This window comes from Nomascus leucogenys, unplaced genomic scaffold, assembly GCF_006542625.1.
Source record: "Nomascus leucogenys isolate Asia unplaced genomic scaffold, Asia_NLE_v1 000656F_137354_qpd_obj, whole genome shotgun sequence".
In the NCBI taxonomy this organism is placed as follows: Eukaryota; Metazoa; Chordata; class Mammalia; order Primates; family Hylobatidae; genus Nomascus; species Nomascus leucogenys.
Genome location: NW_022097253.1, coordinates 114,811 through 136,600, shown reverse-complemented (window position 1 = coordinate 136,600; position 21,790 = coordinate 114,811). Strand labels below are relative to the sequence as shown.

General features: G+C 42.9%; 3 pseudogenes; 2 read left to right on the top strand and 1 right to left on the bottom strand.

Annotated features, from left to right (window-relative positions):
- Nucleotides 1-719: 719 nt before the first annotated feature.
- Nucleotides 720-9,724, top strand: LOC100595965 (annotated as a pseudogene).
- Nucleotides 2,202-2,320, top strand: LOC115834215 (annotated as a pseudogene).
- Nucleotides 9,725-12,431: 2,707 nt separating the features above from the next.
- Nucleotides 12,432-17,007, bottom strand: LOC115834214 (annotated as a pseudogene).
- Between the last annotated feature and the right edge of the window lie 4,783 nt (nucleotides 17,008-21,790).

Below are 21,790 nucleotides of genomic sequence, written 5' to 3'. Positions count from 1 at the left end.
GTGTCCATGAGTTCGCATCATTCAGCTCCCACTTATAAATGAGAACATGTGGTATTTGGTTTTCTGTTCCGGCATTAGTTTGCTAAGGATAATGGCCTCCAGCTCCTCCATATTCCCAGAAAAGACAGGACCTTGTTCTTTTTTATGGCTGCATAGTATTCCATGGTGTATGTGTGCCACATTTTCTTTATCCAATCTATCATTGATGGGCATTTAGGTTGATTCCATGTCTTTGCTATTGTGAACAGTGCTGCAGTGAACATTCACGTGCATGTATCTTTATGGCAGAATGATTTCTATTCCTCTGGATATACAGGATTATAAAATCAGAGTTTATTCACATAGATGAGTTTTTTCCTTTGGTGAGCTGGAGGGTACTTTCTCTAGAAAGTGCTAAACAGACTTTTTATTTTGTGTCTCTACTTCAGCTTTTTTTAATGTTTCATCACACTTTTGAATGCTTAAAATGATTATGTACATAGTTTATTTGGAGTTTGGTGGAAGTATAGAATTTTTTCTTAAGCTGTTACTCCCTTTTAAGAAACAGGAATGGGCAAATTTTATGGTGAGTTAACATCAATAGAATTTTTAAAGTCTTAGAACTTAGTTATCTAAAGCAGCCTGGTTTGTTATTCTGAGTAATGGCATTTGAGCAAGTGCACTTTTTAAACAAAGTGATACCTCTCACTTATGTTTCTGGTTTTGGTTTTGTTTTTTAGACACAATGAGGCATATACATGGACAAATCCCACCTGCTGTGTGCATAATATCATTGTGAATAAACTGTGGGTCGAACAGTACGGCAATGTGGAAATCATAAACCACAAGTAAGGCACCTTGAGTACTTCGTCCATTCCTTCAGTTTTCATCAAGCAGTTTTAGTGAACTTCAGTTTTTTTTGTTTTATTTGTTTTTAAAGAAAAGCTCTAGAACAGGCTGATGAAAATTTAAGAATCAGGCAATATAGTCTGGGCGCGGTGGCTCACGCCTGTAATCCCAGCACTTTGGGAGGCTGAGGCAGGTGGATCACGAGGTCAGGAGTTGAGACCAGCCTGGCCAAGATGGTGAAACCCCGTCTCTACTAAAAATACAAAAATTAGCCGGGTGCGGTGGTGGGCACCTGTAATTCCAGCTACTCGGGAGGCTGAGGCAGAATTGCTTGAACCCGGGAGGTGGAGGTTGCAGTGAGCTGAGATCGTGTCACTGCACTCTAGCCTGGGTGACAGAGCAAGGCTCCATCTAAAAAAAAAAAAAAAAAAAAAAAAAGAATCAGGCAATATAACTAACTCTTGAATGACTAGAAGCCCATTTATTTAATAAAGAGGGTTCATTAAAGTCTCTGATTAAGGAAGACTGGGTGAACCCAGCTTCCCCAGCTTCTGTGAACCTTAATTCCAATCTCAGCTCATTTTGCTTCCTTTGTTTAATGGGGGCCAGGGAGACAGGGCATAGGAGTTACTAGAAAGAACTGGGCTCCCATTCTACTTTGTGACCTTAGGCAAGTCACGTATTCTTTCTGCACCTCACATACCTTGTCTTTATGGTGGGAAGATTACCAGTCAAGGATTAATCATTATCACTTTAGTATGCCTGGCACACAGAGAAAATCTGTAAAGAGTAGCTGCTGCTAGAGAGGGTTATCACGGTTATTTTTCTCTACTGCTGCTTTGTTAATAAATGATAATCTGAACTTAATATTTTCTTTATAGGACTGGGGACAAATGTGTGTTGAATTTTAAGCCATGTGGCCTTTTTGGTAAGGAATTACACAAAGTTGAAGGCTACATTCAAGATAAAAGGTAAAATTTCCATTTTAAATGTTGAATAGTATAGATTTTGTTCACTAGATAAAATGTCGATATTAAAATACATTGTTGGCTGGGCGCAGTGGCTCACACCTGTAATCCCAGCACTTTGGGAGGCTGAGTGGGGAGGATTGCTTGCAGCCAGTTTGAGGCCAGCCTGGATGACATAGTGAGACCCTGTCTCTACAAAAAAACCTTTTTTTTAAGTAGGCAGGCATGGTGGCACATGTCTGTGGACCCAGTTACTCTGGAGGCTGAGGTGGGAGGAATCCTTGAGCCCAGGAGGTTGAGGCTACAATGAACCATGATTATACCACTGTACTCCAGCCTGAGTGACAGAGTGAGACTCTGTGAGTCATACACACCTTTATAGTAATATTCAATTGCAGCAAAACAGTCTACGGCCATGCCACCCTGAACACACCTGATCTCATTTGCTCTTGGAAACTAAGCAGGGTCAGGCCTGGTTAGTACTTGGATGGGAGACCACCTGGGAATACCAGGTGCTGTTGGCTTTAAAAAACCAAACCCTGGTTTGTTAACTAAACGTCAGTTTTTCTTGACAGCAAAAAGAAGCTCTGTGCCCTCTATGGGAAGTGGACTGAATGTTTATACAGTGTTAACCTTGCCACGTTTGATGCTTACAAAAAAAAGATAAGAAAAATACAGAAGAGAAGAAGAACAGCAAACAGGTGAACATCCTGTAAGGTGGTATCGAAGGAGTAACTGGATTCTTCAATGTGTACTAATCCTTTTGGAGTTGGCCTGTTCTAGGGTCACAGTCTGACTTTCTTCTTCCTTGTTGCTAATGCATGTCACTTTTCTCTTTTTAATGATCAGACATTTGCTTTAACAAGTACTCGGCAGAGCCTTGTATAGGATATGGACACCTATCAGTTTTTTAACTGTGGGGCAATTATACGTGGAGCTCTGCTTTAATTCACATAGCTGTGGAATGTTGGAGTTCATCTTAATGAGACAAATTTTCTTTTCCTCCTGTTTATGTGCATTGAAAGTTGAAACTGTTGAAGATTTAAAATTTCCTCCAAAATTCTCTCTGACATTTTCATGCTTATCATCAGTTTTGTTGCCTTGTTCTTTATCGTGAAATTACTGAAATTAAGACGGTCGTAGTTAAAGGAGTCATCCCTGGGCTGCTTTCCTCTTACTAAACTTCCTTCTTTGTGGGACAGTTAAATCCCAGTAGGGGAGGCACGTACGTGGCTTCTTGTCGCGTGGTCCCAAGCAGGCTCCAGTGGTTAGCAAACTCCTGCCCCTTCCCTCCTGGCATAAATGCTCGAGGACTGCACCTCTTTGGACAGGAAATATTTGAGGACGGATTCCTTTCCAGTAACCAAGATAATGGTTCCGAGCGCAAACTCTGGGTTAGAATCTTAGCCCCACCGGTGATGAGCAGTACAAGCCGAGCTTTCTCATCTCTCTGCCTCAGTGCCTTCATCTGTAACACGGGCACTATAATAGCACCTCCCCGTTAAATGAGTTAACAAACATAATGGGCTCAGAATAGTATCTGCTCATAGTAAAGACTGATAAAGTCATTTCTGCCAAAAGTGCTTCCTCAGACTGGCATCTTGAGCATCATCTGCGAGCTCATTAGAAATGCAGGCGGCCCAGCTTCACCTCAGACCTACTGAAGACCAGTCTCTGGGGCTCTTTAGCGTTTCTTATGCATGTGAAAGTTCAGGAAGCCCTAAGATCCCTCAAAAGCAGAAGGTGTATTTATGAGTGACTTTCTTTTTAGATGGAGTTAGCCTTGCTCCCAAAGTGAAAAGAGGTTTATTAAACGGCGGGAGCATTCTGCTTTCCTGTGGGTGGGGCTGTTTCTTTCTTTCTTTGTTTCCCTTCGGCTGTGTGTGCACAGTTCTGCTTCCCTCTTTATATCCCTTGTTCCTGCCCACGGGAACTGGGCACCAACTGTGCTGTTCAGCCAGCAGGAAACTGATGGGGCTGAGAAGGGCATGTCCAGGATTCTGGGACCCCCGGCACAAACTCCTTGGTGGCAACTCCTGCTAATAGGAGGCACCTTGACAAAGACGATCTCCCCAACACGCTTGCCTTCCAACCTATTCACAGAGTGGGGATGGCCGAGAACGTTGGTGAAATTCCAGAAACATTCCTTATATTCCCTAAATTCCCAGTCAGTCTGTGAAAAAAGTATTTTTTTCCCCCTTGGAGAGAGCAGGTATTCTCACACATCCACTGCTTTTCTGGTCTCTCTCATTCTTGTGTTCCTGTCATCTGCCTACCATGGATTTCTGACGTTCCTGAACACAGACACTGAGGGAAGTTTGTGTCATTAGCGTTGTCACCTCTGTGCTATTTTGTAAACTGTATATTTACTGAATGTGTCTCAGCCAGCAGTTCTAGATTTGTTCACTGTGTGATGCTGGGACTGTGACTTACCCTTCCAAAGCCTTCATTCCATATGTCTAAAAAGCAGTCGTGAGCTCTCCTCGAGGGGTTGTTGCATAAAGACCACATACATAGAGCACTAGCATAGCTGGGGCCGCGGGGAGGGGGGCCTGAGGAAACGCTGGCTCCCTGTGTTTCATCTAATGAAAAATTCTCTTTTCATCTGATGCATTTGGGATCCCTCCTGGTTTTGCCATTGATATATTTAGTTGACTTTCCCAAGAATGTAACCTTTTGTTGTTCTCAGATTGTTCCTCTCTAGTGTGTGAGCTCCATGAAAGTCAGGTAGTGATGGTGCTTCTCTAGCACCCCAGTGGCTGGGCCTCCAGAAGTTCCTTAGTAGATACTCAAATGGTGCTTTGGGAGGCTGAGGCAGGAGGATTGCTTGAAGCCAGGAGTTCAAGACCAGCCTGGGCAGCATAATGAGACCCCTCATCTCTATAAAAATATTTTTTAAAAAATTAGCCATGTGTGGTGGCACATACCCGTAGTCCCAGCTACTTGGGAGACTGAAGCAGGAAGATCGCTTGAACCCAGGAGTTTGAGGTTACAGTGAGCTGTGATTGCACCACTGTACTTCAGCCTGGGCAACAGAGCAGGACCCTATCTCAAAAATATTAAAAATACATACTCAAATGAATTATTTTGTCTTTAAAAAGGAAACAGCCTTAAAAACATAAAACCCTATAGGAAAGAGTGATGATGATAATGACTTAAATGCGGATAACACTAAGTGGCACAACACACGAAGCTTCTGAGACTCTTAGCACCCACTCGGGCATTCAGCAGGTATCCGTTGGCTTCCCACACTGTGTTCAAAGTAAGGATATAAGAATTAGAAATCACAGTGTCATATGCCCTCATGTAGTTTACATTCTAGTGGTGTGCAATAAACGATGTTTACAATTTGTAAGTGTATATATATTTTCCTAAGGACAGGGATATGTTCTAAGAAAACATTAGTATTTCATCATTGTGCGAACCTCATACAGTGTACTTCACACAAACTTAGATTGTGTATTGTATTTTTATTTATATCTCTTTTTTCATGTGGAAAGCCAAAAGTCCCAACACCATTACTGGGTATCCCAGTCATTTCCCTTACTTGTCTGCAATGCCAATATCAAATGCCATATAGCAGATTTCTATACATGCTCTGCTATAACCTTAGGGGACTACCCATATTTTACAGTCTGTTGTTGACTGAAAATTCCATTATGTGGTGCTTGACTGTATCTTAAAACTTTCTACTTAAATTTTGTTCATTGGTTGGTTTTTCTAGATGAGCACCTCGAGGAGTCGGGTGAAATGCAATGCCGGATTCTGAAAGTGTATTCATTATCCCTGGAAGTGTCTTCTATGGTGAATAGCCCCATGGCCTCCAAATTCTACCCAGGTGAGACTGGGCTTGCTGGCTGCAGTCTCACTGTCTGTGTTCAGCATTGTGTGCTCTTTCCTGGCACATGCAGGGTCACCCAGGCAGCATGGAACAGGCAGGTTGGCATCCTAGCCCCACTGGCTCCAGGTCTCCCTTCTGCCTGAGCTCAGCGCATCGTAAGTGCATCATGCTGTCCATCCCTCTGGCATCTGGCTGGGAGGATGTGTTGAGTAGGACTTCACTGGGGCTCAATAGCTACTTAGTGGAAAATTCCTTATTAAATAAAGCTGGTGCAGCCTAGTCAGTACCAGCCCTCCAGACCAGCAATGGAATGATTTAAATGAAGATAAAAGAATGTTGATTTTTGCTTAAGTTCTATTTAAAGTTGATCATGATAGAGGATGTTTACTGCAAGCCTGCTTTGAGATTTTTTTGAGACAGATACTCACAGATGGTGCAGATTTTGGTGAAAATCTTAGATACGTGTCGATCCGAGAATGACTGACCATTTACCACGAAAGGGGGGGGGTCATTGTCAAGTCAACCCTCTTCTACTTTCAAATTTCATTTGAATTATGCCTTGGCATATTTTAATTTCATCCTTTTGCTTCTTTTCAGATGTATAATTTTACTAGTTCTGCAATGGTTTTGAATGAAGTAGAACAAAGACATGGAGAGTGTGATTCCCAAGACAGACTTGCAGGTTACGGCCTGACATCAGAAGCCATGGAAAAATGGAGAGAGGTAACTAGATCCGCCAAGCCACAAGTGAAGACTCATTTCTCGGGCGATGATGCTTTGTTTTATTCTGGTGATTGTTAGCACCATGGGGTACTAGCGTTTTTAGTCTCTCTTAAGTTTGAGTTAACATTCAATTTAAATTCAAACTTTATTTTAAATGTGGAAATCTGAGCAGACCTTATTAGCTCATATTATTGTGGTAGTACTCCCCTGAAAATTTAATATACTGGAGATGGCCAGAGGCATATTCTGACTAATTAAGTCACTGTCTACTTCAGAATTTACATAGCACCTTGTCGCCCCAAAGGAGAGTGTGGCCTCCCCTTGGTTAATTATAACTTAAATGTTTTGTGGTGTTGGTATAAATAGGTGTATATACTTATGTAGTATGTGGGATATTTTGATACAGGCATACAATATGTAATAATCACATCAGGGTAACTGGGGTATCAATTACAACATTTTTTTCTTTTTTTATACAGAGTCTTGCTCTGTCTCCCAGGCTGGAGTGCAGTGGCGCAATCTTGGCTCACTGCAACCTCCACCTCCTGGTTCCAGCTATTCTTGTGCCTCAGCCTCCTGAGTAACTGGGACTACAGGCACGTGCCATCACGCACAGCTAATTTTTGTATTTTGTGGTAATGGGGTTTCGCCCTGTTGGGCAGGCTAGTCTTGGACCTTCTGACCTCAGTGATCCACCTGCCTCAGACTCCCAAAGTGCTGGATTACAGGTGTGAGCCACTGTACCCAGCCCATTTTTATCTTATCGTGTTAAATTTTTTCCAAACTCAGTGGTTCTCAAAGGGGGGGCATTTATCCCCCCAAAGAGACATGCAGCAAAGTCTGAAGACTTTGTTGTCACTTCTTAGGAGGGACTACTGGCGTCTGCAGGCCAGGGATGCTGCTAAACATCCTCTCCCACACTAGGCAGCCTCTTATGATAGAGCCATCAATCACATCTAACATGTCATAGTGCCACATTGGAGAAAAAGTGAGACACAGCAACAGTATTTTGGAAGACAGTTTAAATTTCTTAAGAATGGCATCTGAAGGAGCTCTGTGAGGTCTCACTAAGAATTTAGAATAATTCACATTTATTTAGTTTTACACCCCAATTTTTCACTGAAGAATTTAAACACAGTTGTTTTGGCCTTAAGAATAAACAGGTTGTTCTTGGCAAGGTTGTTAAGAGCATAGGTTGTCAAAGAGATGCTGCATCTGTGATACTAGCTCTGCCTCTTACTAGCCCAGGTATCTGTTACAATTTTTGTTTGATATTTGACTCTGGTATTTGTGTTCTAATAAAAGGGAGATACGTGTAATGGTTCTTTGTGAATTCTGTGCTTAATACTGTGCCTGGCATCCTCCATGTAGAGCGTTAATGGTTTGTATTGATGTTCTTATTTTAGATCAAGCTAGTGAAGAAAAAAAGCAACTTGAGGAAAAAACAAAGAGCAGCCCGCACAAACAGGTCCAAGTCAGAAGAGGACTGAAGACGAGTGCGTGCCTGAGTGAGGGGGTGTGGCTGAGCCCTCAGGCAGGCTGCTGGTGGCAGACCAGGCAGGGATGCCAGACACTGTGACCCAGAGCAAGACCTATCTAACACAAACCCTGCCGAGTTGTCCCAGGCCTGAAAAAACGTTATTTCCACGACTTTTATCCATTCATCCATTGATGGGCACAGGTTGATTCCATATCTTTGTTATTGTGAATCGTGCTGTTACAAACACGGGGTTGCAGGTATCCCTTTGATACATTGACTTCCTTTCCTTTGGACACCCAGTAGTGGGAGTGCCGATCCTATGGTAGTTAAAGTTTTTAAGAAATCTCTGGCCGGGCGCGGTGGCTCACATCTGTAATCCACCACTTTGGGAGGCCAAGGCAGGTGGATCACGAGGTCAGGAGATCGAGACCATCCTGGCTAACATGGTGAAACCCCGTCTCTACTAAAAATACAAAAAATTAGCTGGGCGTGGTGGTGGCGCCTATAGTGCCAGACACTCGGAGGCCAAGGCAGGAGAATGGCAGGAACCCTGGAGGTGGAGCTTGCAGTGAGCGAGATCGCACCACTGCACTCCAGCCTGGGAGACAGAGCCAGACTCCGTCTCAAAACAAAACAAAACAAAACAAAAAAAAACCCAAATTATCTCCATACTGTTTTCCATAATGGCTGTATATTTTCACTACCAGTGTATGAGCTTGCTTTTTTCTGCATTCCTCGCCAGCATGTTTTTCTTTTTAATAATTGCCATCTTAACTGGTGTAAGATGATAATCTTGTGGTTTTATTCACGTTTCCCTCATAATTGTGATGTCGAGCATTTTCTTGTATCGTTGGCTATTTGTGTGTCTTCAGAAATGTCTATTCATGTCTTTTGGATTATGTGTAGCATGGTATATTAGAAAAATCATGGTCTTTAACCTTAAACCTAAAATTTGCCATCAGTTACTAGGTTGGGCAAGTTATTTAACTGCTTAGACATTCAGCTTCTCATCTGTAAAATGGAGGTTTAAGAGTTTGAGGCCAGGTGTGGTGGCTCACACCTGTAATCCCAGCACTTTGGGAGCTGAGGCGGGCGGATCACGAGGTCAGGAGTTCGAGACCAGCCTGACCAACATGGAGAAACCCTGTCTACTAAAAATACAAAATTAGCTGGCTGTGGTGGAGCATGCCTGTATTCCCAGCTACTAGGGAGGCTGAGGCAGGAGAATCGCTTTCACCCAGCAGGCAGAGGTTGCAGTGAGCTGAGATCGCACCATTGCACTCCAGCCTGGGCAACAAGAGCAAAACTGCTTCTCAAAGAAAAAAAAAAAAACGAGTCTGAAGGGCATTTACACTGAACCAGGTGCCTTACATACTGCTGTGGGTATGCTGTAAATGTTAATTTCGTTATCCTAATTTATTCCCAACTACTTAAAAAAATGCCTTGTGGAAAATAAGACCTAGGCTAGAGGGTAAACTGGTTAGACAAATACATTGTCTCAAAACCAACCTATTAGAAGACCCTGCTTCTGTCAAGTAGCGTGCTAGATCCTGGTGGGAAATCCATATGCCTTTTGCATGGTATCATTACCCCTTTTGGAATATTATTCCACAGACCTGTTCCCTACCTAAGCAGAAAAACAGCAATCACTTCAGCATCTCTTTAGAAATCCCTCACTCACAGAATGAGTTGCTGTAGTAGAAAAATACTGCAAGCTAGTGAAGAAACAGCCTGTGATTTTCCAGTTTCCCCTGTAAGTCTTGTCCTTTTTCTTTTAACAGGTGGTTCCATCAAGGTCCTAATCCCTACAATGGAGCACAGGACTGGATTTACTCTGGCAGCTACTGGGACAGAAATTACTTCAATTTGCCTGACATTTATTAAATGCATACAAGTCAGGGTGTTTGGCTAATCTACAAATAAGTCTTAAACCTATGTTTTAAATTTTTTTCCCTTGGTTTCTACTTATCTTTTTAAAAAAATGAAAAACACTCATAAGATAACTGCATTTCACCCAACAAAAGCAGGTATAAGGCGATATTGGCGATGAAAGTCAGGAAAAATTGCATAGTTTTGCTATAAAATGTACTTATTTGGAATACTATTTATATAGAGGGAAGAGAAAACTGCTGGGGAATATGCTTTTTATGGTTGCTGTTGCCATATTACTGAAGGTTATACCTAAATGTAACTTCAGCTTTATGGAACTGTATAGTAATCCCAAATCAAGTTATTTTGAATATTTTTATGCTGTCATGCTTGAATGTTTTAGATGTAACCTTTGACATATTTAGAACTCTCCTCCTATACAATATATATTGCTCAAATGTAGAGGTTATGTCATTTTATAAAGACTCCACTGATAAGATGGCTTTTATTCATACTAATCCTCCCAATTTTACCCCTTCCATCTTCCAAGAAGAAAAAAGAATGCCTGAATATTCAGAATAGATATTTCTGATTTGAAAATTCTAAAGAATTAAACTGGAAAAGTATTCATTTACTTAGTGCTCTGACTTACTTTTACAGTTTTCTGCAGTCAGTATCATTAAAATGTTTAAGTTTACATTTGAACTGAAAATATGTATAAATCTAGCAATTCACAAAAATGTCCTAGAAATATAGATTTTAATCACCATTACATAATCAGAAACCTTGTTAAATGCTTCACGTCCATGGCAAATGCCACTAGAGAAATTAAATTGCACTCATATATATAAGTATCAAACTACATAAAAGGAGGTCTTGTGCATTTCAAGTTTGCAAGGTACCTGTGTATTTAAAATATGTGTGGAGACCTACTGTACAGTAGTTTTGCCCCTTTAATTGGGGCACATTAATCTTAAATCTTATAGTATTTATCCACCCAACCCCAGACTGAGATACTGCTCCCAGGGGCCTTAGGTAGCTGCCAGCCCATGATTTTAATTGCTATCTTGAAGTTAACAAGTGTTATAATGAAATAATCTACCTGATGCTAAATAAAGCCTTTAGAATGTTCCCCAAAAGTGTGGTTTCTTTTAAAATTTCAAATATACTAATGTTGCCACTTACTACTATCCTAAATTGTTAAAAGCGTCCTATGAAAGAAGTCCTTGTGGTACCATAGCTCCCAGGGCCAAGGAGATAACCGGTTACCTGGCATGCATAGTGGTAAGCAGGCATTTAGCATTCAGTTAATCTCTGGATAGATACAGCATAGAGAGGTGCTACCATATTCATTCCGTGTGAATCTCCAATGCAGAATCAAGTGGAACTACCTGGTTAGAAAATGTGTTACTAGATCTGTTAGAGTGGGAATGGTTTAAAAGTATATACATAGGAGTTGGAAAATGCTATTGCTTTATAAGTCTGAAAAGACAGGCCTTTGTGTTTGGTTGGTTGGTTGCAGTTCTCCTAAATTACAAAAAAAAGCAATACAAAATTGTATGCTTGCATGAAGTTTATTGATACATTACACTGGTGGCAGACTCCTCCCTGAAATGTTGGCCAAACTGTGTCATTTCTGGATCTGTTAGGAATAATGCAAACATTGAATTGTTTAAAGTTAAACATGAAACTGAACATGTGAAATGAGTAGAAGATCAGAAATGCAAGGTCTACCTCCTGCTCTGTTACTAAGCTTAACTAGTTACCTATGGGCTTTTGCACTGAAATATCCCAGCAATTTCATGCTGAAAACAGTCATTTGGCAGTTCCACCAAAAGTCCATAAAGAGTTTGAAGAAGTACGTGTAGCCCTAAGATAATTTTGTCTTTCCTTAAATATAGTAACTGGTCCTTGAGCCTGCTTATGAATGAAATCTAGCTTTTGTCGATCTCTCAGATGTTCAACTTAAAATTCCCACTAATTATTTTAAGTAACTAATTGTGTATAACACTTCTGTACTTTCAACTCATCTCCCCACTTCCTCTGTTGACCTCCCCCTTACTGCTAATCTGTTTTCCACATAGCAGCCTGAGGGATCTAATAAAAACAGGAATCTGATTCTATCAGTCATTCTTCTGCTTAAAACACTTGTGCTGGCTTCCCATTGAACTTTCAATCAAAATCTTTCTTCATTTCATACAATCTCCCCATTCCCCTCAGCCAGTCTCATTGTGGCCTACTTTGCTGTCTCTGGAACCCCATGTTCTTTTCTGCCCTAGGACGCAGCCTGGGCACACCGTGCAAAGCTGGCTCCTTCTCATGCTTGGGTGTCAGTTTACATCTGAGCCTGAACACCCTATCTAATAGGGACAATTAAAGGTAGGCCTGTGTCAGTACCTTGTTTTCTCCATAATACTTACATGTTATAATACACTTTTTTGTCTGTCTCCCCAACTAAGATGTAGGTCCCAGTTTTTTGCTCACTCTACTGTCCATACATAGGGGAGGAGGCTAGCATAAGGCTTGGCATTAAGTATGAATGAAAAATTTAAAAATGATTTGTGAGTGATCAAACTGTCTCATCCACAGTTAATCTCAGCTGTTGTTCAGCTCTTTACTCTGCCTCTCACCTATCCATCTACTGCCTCTTACCATGTGGATTAAGGGCTCCGTTACATAATCAAGACTTTCCTCTCTTACCTTGCCTTCAGTTGTTCCCAGCTCCTCCCTACTCCCTAAACATGCCAACTAAATTGTCCTGTTTTAAAAATCCATCCCCTTTTCACATCTACCACTGTGTTAGACAATGGACTAGGTATTCAAAGTAACTGAGTTCATTAGTTTCACGTATCAGGCATCAAATCCTTGGCATGAGTCATGGTACAGTGCACCTGCTTTGCATTTATTAGTAACTGGTGGTTAGGAACTTGGAGACAATAACCCCAGGAAATTAGAGTATACCCCAACTTATTATCTCAAATTGTTTTAAATATCTAAATCTCCAGGTCAAGAAATCAAAACGCTTAAAACGCATGTGTGTTAAGGCCTGAATATTATGGTAGGAAAGTGTACCTGCGAGTTTTCAGTTTCTGCTTTGAGAACTTTGTGAGCAGTAGTCACGGTTACCTCCTCAGCAATACTGTAACTTCCAAAGGGAGCACATTTGTCACCAGATCCTGAACTTTTTTTAGCTATATCTTCTACTGGGAAAGCAACAGAAAGGAAAACAGGGCTTTTTGGCGGGGGAATATCTTGTCCACTTGGAAGATTAGCATTCTGGGGACTTAGGGTATGTTTCTGGTATTTCTCATCTGCAGGAACAGCAATGGGCACTTGCATTGCAACGTATCTCAAGACATCTGACTGTGAAACAACAGCATGTCCAGGAAGAGGTTTCCATCCCTGTGCTTCCCGAACATTTGAGCCTACTAAGATAAAAGGTGGGCACTGGTCTTCTTGGTGTCGCCCATCACATAAGTTGGAAAAGTGACTTTTGGTGGATGCTGCTGAAACTCTGGATCGTTAGGATTAGATAAACAGAGGGTTGCTTGGGGAAAGGCCCAGGTGCAGGTGGCGGTGATGGGTGACCTTGCTGATTCTTATCAGTTAGACAATAAAGGGTCTACATGTTAGAATATGGTGGTGGTTGTCCTCGTTCACTTGCTGCCATTGCTATAAAAAAAAAATTTTGCAGGAATTAAAGTTTTGGTCTCTGTTTCAGGCACTATGCATAGTAATGTCTTGTAAGTCTCCTTTACATATAAAACAGCTGAAGTGATATGTACCATAGAGCATGCTATACAGAGGGCTGCATAATCGCGTTTGACAGTGTGAAAGAGATTCTCTACAGTTGAAAAACGAGAACAGTGGTGTGGTGGCAAGTGGCAGGGACACTACAGTTGTGGCTGAAGAAGCAATCTTATTCTAAGTTGTGGTTTCCAGCTACTTCAACTTTAGACGTGGCTTCTATAGGATCCTCACAGACAAACTGGTCAACACAACCTTTAGCTTTACCCAAAAGTCAATTGAAGAGTGCGTTCAGCCATTAAAGGAAGCATTAGTGCATCTGCATAGTGTTTTATTTCCTAAAGAAGTTAGCACTAGGTATCATCTTCACCACATAATCAAAATCTCTCTGGCCCTTCACAGGCACCATTATCTCCCATTAATTTGTTACCACACATAAAACGTCACATAATCTAGGATTGAGAACCCCAGAGAGCACCCCTTTTAGGCAAGACTTGAAATCGTAGATCCTAGGTGGCAGTAAAAGGCTGGTTGGTCCCACAGGGATTCTTTGGGTTGAGAAAAAGAGGTTTGGTAGTGCCATCTATAATGCAATGTGACCTGCCTCTTGAAGACAGTACTGTCTTGGGAGAACCAAGTCCCAGAAGATGGGCCCTCGGAGAAAAGTTTCCCAATAGAGGAGTTTCACTTTGCCAAAATGTGCCGAGTTCACCTTTTGAACACTGGGCCATCTATCCTGGTGCAGCCTTTCCTCTTCCCCTGAAAGAAACTAACACTACGAGCCGGGCGCAGTGGCTAATGCCTGTAATCTCAGCACTTTGGGAGGCCGAGGCGAGTGGATCACCTGAGGTCGGGAGTTCAAGACCAGCCTGACCAACATGGAGAGACCCCATCTCTACTAAAAATACAAAATTAGCCGGGCATGGTGGTGCATGCCTGTAATCCCAGCTACTCAGAAGGCTGAGGCAGGAGAATCACTTGAACCTGGGAGGCGGAGGTTGTGGTGAGCCAAGATCACGCCACTGCACTCCAGCCTGGGCAACAAGAGCAAAACTCTGTCTCAACAAAAAAAAAAAAAAAAAAAGAAAAGAACACTATGCACGTGATTAAGTGGCCATTTTTCCAAAGCTTCAGATACTTTCAAGTAATCTTTTTTTTTTTTAACCTTGTTGAAAAATATGTACAAGCCAGGTCTTCAGCTGTCTCACAGAGAGAGAGGTTTTGATAATCTGAATTTTTGGTTAATATCCTCTTAGTGTTGTGGACAACTCTGTTTTCCTTTAGAAATAGTTAAGCATTTGAAAACAGTGACTTGGTCTGGATGTGCTGCTTAAGCCACGAATATAGTGCCAGTCCCACATGCTCCACTCCCAGCGCTGCCCTCTGCCTTTCCAGCTGTGCAGAATCCCTGTCACACTGCCAGACAAAATGTGATCTTTTCTAAACACCTGCTCTGCTAACACTTTTTGAATCACTCTGGCTCAGTTAAGAGTCAGGATTGAGAGAGTTTTTGCAAAAGGAATGGGGGGTTGGCTCATTCATGTCCCTTCTGTCCCTAAAAAGAGAAGGGCCCCTGCAATTATCCATAAGGCAGGAAGGTGAGCAGACCAAATGCCATAATTAGATGGAGATGAAGGTCACATCATGTCTGTGTCACAGGAAAACATGGTGATAGTTCAACAGCCAAGAAAGCAGCTTGATTTTGGCACTTGCCAGGGAGAGGGAACTGATCAAAGGAAGGCAGTATGTGAACTGCGCCTATTGCTGTTCAAGTGCCGGGCTGTCCTTTCTGCTGCTGATACCTCCCGGCTCCCCTGACCTTTCCCCTCTCCATCTAGCTATGAAGCTGCTCCTTCAGCTGCAGGAAGCTCCCAGGCAGAAAACAAATGCATGGCCCAGCACCCCAAACCTGGTCACAGAGCTCCCCTGACTCGGTGTGGAAGCAGTCAAGCACAGCACCATTTTTTCACTTTTGAAAATGCCATAGCCTATGTAATGCATTGCTGTGGTTTAATTTTAGATTCACAAGAGGAAAATTTCAAACCAACACCCTCTCATTACAGTTTTGCAATCAGCATATTCAGATCACATGAATATATTTTGTACCTCACAACAGACTATACTGTTGTTGACTACATAATATGTCCAAAAGAATAACACAAAAGTGCTGGATGACCAAACTTTGAGGCTAGGCTTTGGGGACATCACTTCAAAATCACTCCTCTCATAGTAGTAGAATCTCAAATACAACAAAGCCTTTAAATGGCTTTGGCATTTTTAAAAAATCTATTGAAAATAAAGACTGACCAATCTGCAGGGAGCCTACAGAGATGGCTACCTGAAATACAGATGTCACCTGAAATGCAATTTGTAATGGAAATACCTGATTTTCTTACCTGGCTTCACAAACCTTATTCAGCTGTTGCTACTAGATGACTTTACAGATGTACCTGAGTGCACTGCTTCTGCAGCTTCCCCAGAGAGCACAGGTTTGCCTTCCATCTCCTGGGGTACAGAGTTTTCCCCAGACTCCTCCTGCCCAGTATTGTCAGAGACTATTGAAGTGATCTCCACTTCAAGGTGCAGAGATTTATCAGAGCCTATTTCGATAGCGCCCTCTGCATCCAGGAGTTGTGCAGGTACCTCAGGCTGACCGCTCAAAGATGTGTCAGAGAGCAGAGCTGTTGCTTCTGCCTCCATATATACTGAGGAATATTTGCTTTCTCCTCCAACTGTGCAAGTTTTACAGACTCTACAGATTTTTTAGACATGCCAGAGGTGGTCTTTTCTACTACAGATTTGGGACTAACTGGTGGTGACTGCTCATTTTCTTTTGATGCTCATTTTCTTAAGACAAGCAACTTGATCAGTAAAAGGGATAACTATTTGTTCTGGCAGTTGCTCGATATAAACAACTCCTTCAGTCACAGGCACATCGTTATAGACAGATGATATGTGAACATATGATGATATATGAACAGTTGACATAACCTCAGTATCAGTCTGCAAAGTGACCTCAGGAGGTTGATCATAAGCAGGAGGTTCTTGTTCATTCTGCAAGGGACTGAGGAAGCCATTGATGGTTCAGCCTCATTTTCTTTAGGTTGAGAACCCAAGTCTACATGGACAGATGTTTGGCTCACAACCTGCACTTCTAGCACCTTTCCAGAACACACAAGAGGAGCAGCCACCATGACATCTTCAGCAGCCTCTGAGCTTGGCACCTCCTTATAACAACAGGCATACTGGTTGCCACATCCACCATTAAAACATCAGATTGATCAGAATGAATAGATGAAACTTTACCTAACATCTGAGCAGCAAGCTGAGCTGGGTCAGCTGGGATGTAGGCAAACTCTGGTGAGAAAGGTGTTGGAGGTGGTGATGAGGGTGGGGTAGTAGTCTTAGGGGTGGCTGGTTTGGGAGAAAGATCACCAACTGCTTCCGTTTGCTCAGTGCCTGGCTCAGCATAAACCGATGGAAACTGGGTGGTTTTGTCACTATTCTGTTCTGGTTACATTGTCCTCGTCTGTGTCTGTAGATTTTTCCATCTGGGTAGGTACTTTAGATTCTACAGATGCTTTCCTGGTTCTTTTAAACATTCTAATTTCTTCTGTGGTGTCATTCCTTCTGACCATTTTTTTTTAAGACCAGAGTTTTTAAGGACAGCTTGGTGGGTGGGGGGAGCCAGGGAGCCGGGAGTGCTTATTGGTCAGGGGTGAAATCACAGGGAGTCAGAGCTGTCTTCTTGTGCTGAGTCAGTTCCTGGGTCGAGGCCACAAGATCAGACCAGCCAATTTATCGATCCAGGTGGTGCCAGCTGATCCATCAAGTGCAGGGTCTGCAGAATATCTCAAGCACTGATCTTAGGAGCAGTGTAGGGAGGGTCAGAATCTTGTAGCCTCCAGCTGCATGGCTCCTAAACCATAATTTCCCGTGGCTAATGTTAGTCCTACAAAGGTAGTCTAGTCCTCAGACAGGAAGGAGATCTGCTTTGGGAAAAGGCTGTTATCGTCTTTGTTTTAGACTAAAACTATAAACTAAGTTTCCCCCCAAGTTAGTTCAGCTATGCCCAGGAATGAACAAGGACAGCTTGGAGGTTAGAAGCAAGATGGAGTCGGTTAAGTTAGATCTCTTTCACTGTCTCAGTCATCATTTTGCAAAGGCGGTTTCATTTCCTCCGTGTTCATCCTGTGCTCATTAGGAGGGAATCACTGTGTGCAGCCCACACTGAAAGAGCAGGATGTTATGACCCACCTCGTCGAGGGCATCGTATCTGCGTAAATTATTTGGAGTTTTCAGCACAGGAGATTTGTCTCTCCTCTCCCATTTATTTATGTATTCTGTCATTTATTTCAACATGGACTCATGGATATTTTATACTTTGGATGATTATTCAATACTACTTTATTTTATAGTTCTAATTGTTCTAGCTTGGCCATTGAGAGCTTTCAGTTGATTCCTGTGTCCCACTGACTCTACTATTGTGGGTTTCTTTGAGCACTTCCTTACTTTTAGCACTATCAGAAGCTCCAGTGTTCATTCCCTGCCCCAGGCCTAGAATTCAGCCACTTGTCCAAGGAGCCCTGTTCAGTGTGTTGGAGAATGGCACTAGAAACTAAGCTCGGGGCCCTAGAGGTGACCGTTCTCTCTTAAAACACTGCTGCTGCTCCATCCACTCTGCTCTCTTTTTAGGACTTAGGTTACATGTATGTTTGGTCTTTTCTCAGTATTCCATGTCTCTTATGCTTTTTTCTGATTTTTCTATTTCCTCTCTGTGCTTCAGTTTATACATTTTTCTTTTTGGAGACGGAGTCTCGCTCTGTCACCCAGGCTGGTGTGCAGTGGCACGATCTTGACTCATCGCAACCTCCACCTCCCGGGTTTAAGCGATTCTTGTGCTTCAGCCTCCCAAGTAGCTGAGACTACAGGCGTGCGACACCACGCCCAGCTAATTTTTGTACTTTTAGTAGAGATGGAGTTTCACCATGTTGGCCAGGCTCAGCCTCCCAAAGTGTTGGGATTACAGGCATGAGCCCTGTGCCCGGCCAATTCGTATATTGTTCTATTGACCTTTAGGTCAATAATCCTCTTTTCTGTTGCATCTGATCTGCAGTTAAACCCATAGACTGAGTTCTTAATTTCAGTTATTGTATTTTTCAGTTTGAGAATTTACATTTAGTTTTTATAGATTTCAGTTATCTAGTAAAAGCCTTTATCCTTCAATCTTTTTTAACCCTCCCCACTCTCTTTTTATATTTTAGTCATACTAGTTATTTTATTCTATTATTGAGACAGAGTCTCACTCTGTCACCCAGGCTGGAGTGCAGTGGTGCCATCTCGGCTCACTGCAACCTCTACCTTCCGGGTTCAAGCAATTCTCCTGCCTCAGCCTCCTGAGTAATTGGGATTACTGGTGCCCACCACCACACCCGGCTAATTTTTGTATTTTTAGTAGTGACAGGATTTCACCATGTTGAACAGGCTCATCTGGAACTCCTGATCTCAAGTGATCCGCCCCCCTCAGCCTCCCAGAGTGCTGGGATTACAGGTGTGAGCCACTGCACCCAGCCACAGTAGTTAATGTTGTTACATGCTTACTCTGGTATCTGGGTCATGTGTGAGTTTGTTTCCATTGTATTTTTCTTGATAATCATGTATATGGCTTTGTCTCTTGGCATGCCTAGTTTGAATCTTAGATATTGTTTAAAAGAATTGTAGACCTCCAGATGATATTATTTTCTTCCAGAAAGGACTTAACTCTCTCTTCTGCTGTGCAGGAAGAGTATCGGCTGCTTACCTTCAGGTACTGAGCTGAATTGAGGCTGGGTTACAGTTTTATCTTTTTAAAAATTTTTCTTTTCTTGTGCCAACTCATCTGAGAGTTGCAGTTTTAAAAAGGCGCTATCTTAAATTCATCCTTTTTTTTCTTTTTTGAGACAGAGTCTCAACTCTATTGCCCAGGCTAGAGTGCAGTGATGCGATCTCAGCTCACTGCAACCTCTGACTCCTGGGCTCAAGTGATCCTCCTCCTTCAGCCTCCCAAGTAGCCGGGACTGTAGGCATGAGCCACCACGCCCAACTAATTTTTGTATGTTTTTGTTGAGATGGGGTTTCACCATGTTGCCCAGGCTGGTCTTGAAGTCCTTGGATCAAGTGATTCTCCTGCCTCAGCCTCCCCAAAGTGGTGGGCTTATAGGTGTGAGCCACCGCACCCAGCCTCACCCTTGTTTCTATTTTTTTTTTTTTTTTTTTCGGAGACAGAGTTTTGTTCTTGTTGCCCAGGCTGGAGTGCAATGGTATGATCTTGGCTCACTGCAACATCAGCCTCCCGGGTTCAAGTGATTCTCCTGCCTCAGCCTCCCAAGTAACTGGGATTACAGATGCACGCCACCACGCCCTGCTAATTTCTGTATTTCAGTAGAGATGGGGTTTCACCATGATGGCCAGGCTGGTTTTGAACTCCTGACCTCAAGTGATCCTCCCACCTCAGCCTCCCAAATTGCTAGGATTACAGGCGTGAGCCGCCGTGCCCGGCCAGTAAAACGCAATATTCTGTCACCTTTTGCCGGTCACCAAAAGCTAGAAACACATCAGCTATTTCTCTGGGGTTTATCTCTGATCGGCCACTTAGAAAACTTGAGGAAATGACTTTAAACTGTAAGGATCTTTAACTGGTTATCAAGGTCAACAACCTTGGTTTGATAAGCAGGACCAAAGCAGAAGAATATCTAGACTTCTGGAATTATTTTCTCCTAATGTAGAAGGGTAATTTATCCCTTTAAACAAACTCTCTGGGAAAAAAAAATCTTATAAGAAATTCATTCATCCATTCATTCATTTTGAGACAGAGTCTCACTCTGTCACCCAGGCTGTAGTGCAGCGGTGCAATGTCGGCTCACTGCAACCTCCACCTCCCGGGTTCAAGCGACTCTCCTGCCTCAGCCTCCCAAGTAGCTGGGATTACAGGTGCCCACCACCATGCCCAGCTGATTTTTGTATTTTTAGTAGAGATGGGGTTTCACCATGTTGGCCAGGCTGGTCTCGAACTCCTGACCTTGTGATCATCCACCTGCCTTGGCCTCCCCCAAAGGGTTGGGATTACACACTTGGGCACGGTGGCTCACACCTGCAATCCCAGCACTTTGGGAGGCTGAGGAAGGCAGATCACCTGAGGTCAGGAGTTCGAGACCACTCTGGTTAACATGGTGAAACCCCATCTCTACTAAAAACAGAAAAATTAGCTAGGCGTGGTGGCAGACACCTGTAATCCCAGGTGCTTGGGAGGCTGAGACAGGAGAATCAGTTGAACCCAGGAGGTGGAGGTTGAGGTGAGCCATGGTCACACTGTTACACTCCAGCCTGGGTAACGAGAATGAAACTCTGTGTCAAAAAAAAAATAAGAAGTTAAAAAAAGAATGAAAAGCAAATTAAAGTTAAAAGAAATTCAAGCTAAAGTGAAACCCTGCAATAATAGACAGTAAAAACCAATGAATAAAAAGCTGGGCACGGTGGCTCACACCTGTAATCCCAGTACTTTGGGAGGCCGAGGCAGGCGGATCACCTGTGGTCAGGAGTTCGAGACCAGCCTGACCAACATGGCGAAATCCCATCTCTATTAAAAATACAGAAATTAGCCAGGCACAGTGGTGCACAACTGTAATCTCAGCTACTCGGGAGGTTGAGGCAGGAGAATTGCTTGAATCCGGGAGACAGAAGTTGCAGTGAGCCGAGATCACACTATTGAACTCCAGCCTGGGCAAGAGTGACACCCTGTCTCCAAAATAAAAACAAACAAAAAAAAGAAAATGAAAAAATAAGATAAACAATGAAGGAAACTGGAAATTGTAATTGGCGCTGTTGATCCCAGCGTGTGAGTTCCATCAAAACACCTCACATGGCATCTGTGTCACAATCAGGTCCCTGCCTGTGAGGTCGCATTACTGTTTTGCAAGATGCTGCATTACAGGGAACTTGGCGACGGGTATAGGGATGTCTCTGAATCTTTCCTGACCATGGCACGAGACTCTGCCATGAGCTCATCATGAAAAGTTTCCCTGAAGGACGGCATGCTGACATTGTGTGTCTGTCCCCCCGCCCCCCTCCCCAAGTGGCACGTGGATTTTTTCTCCAGCTCTTACCCTCCTTTGTTTGCAGGAGACAGGGCATGGCGATCAGGAGCAGCGTGAGCCAAAGGAGGACCATCAGGAATGCAGCTCCCAAACACAGGACAGAGGTGCCTGCTGGAGGAGAAACGAGAGTCAGGCAGCGGGGACTGGCTGTGAAACTGGGTTGTGGGTAATGAAGGATGGTTGACCCTTTTGGAGCCTGGTG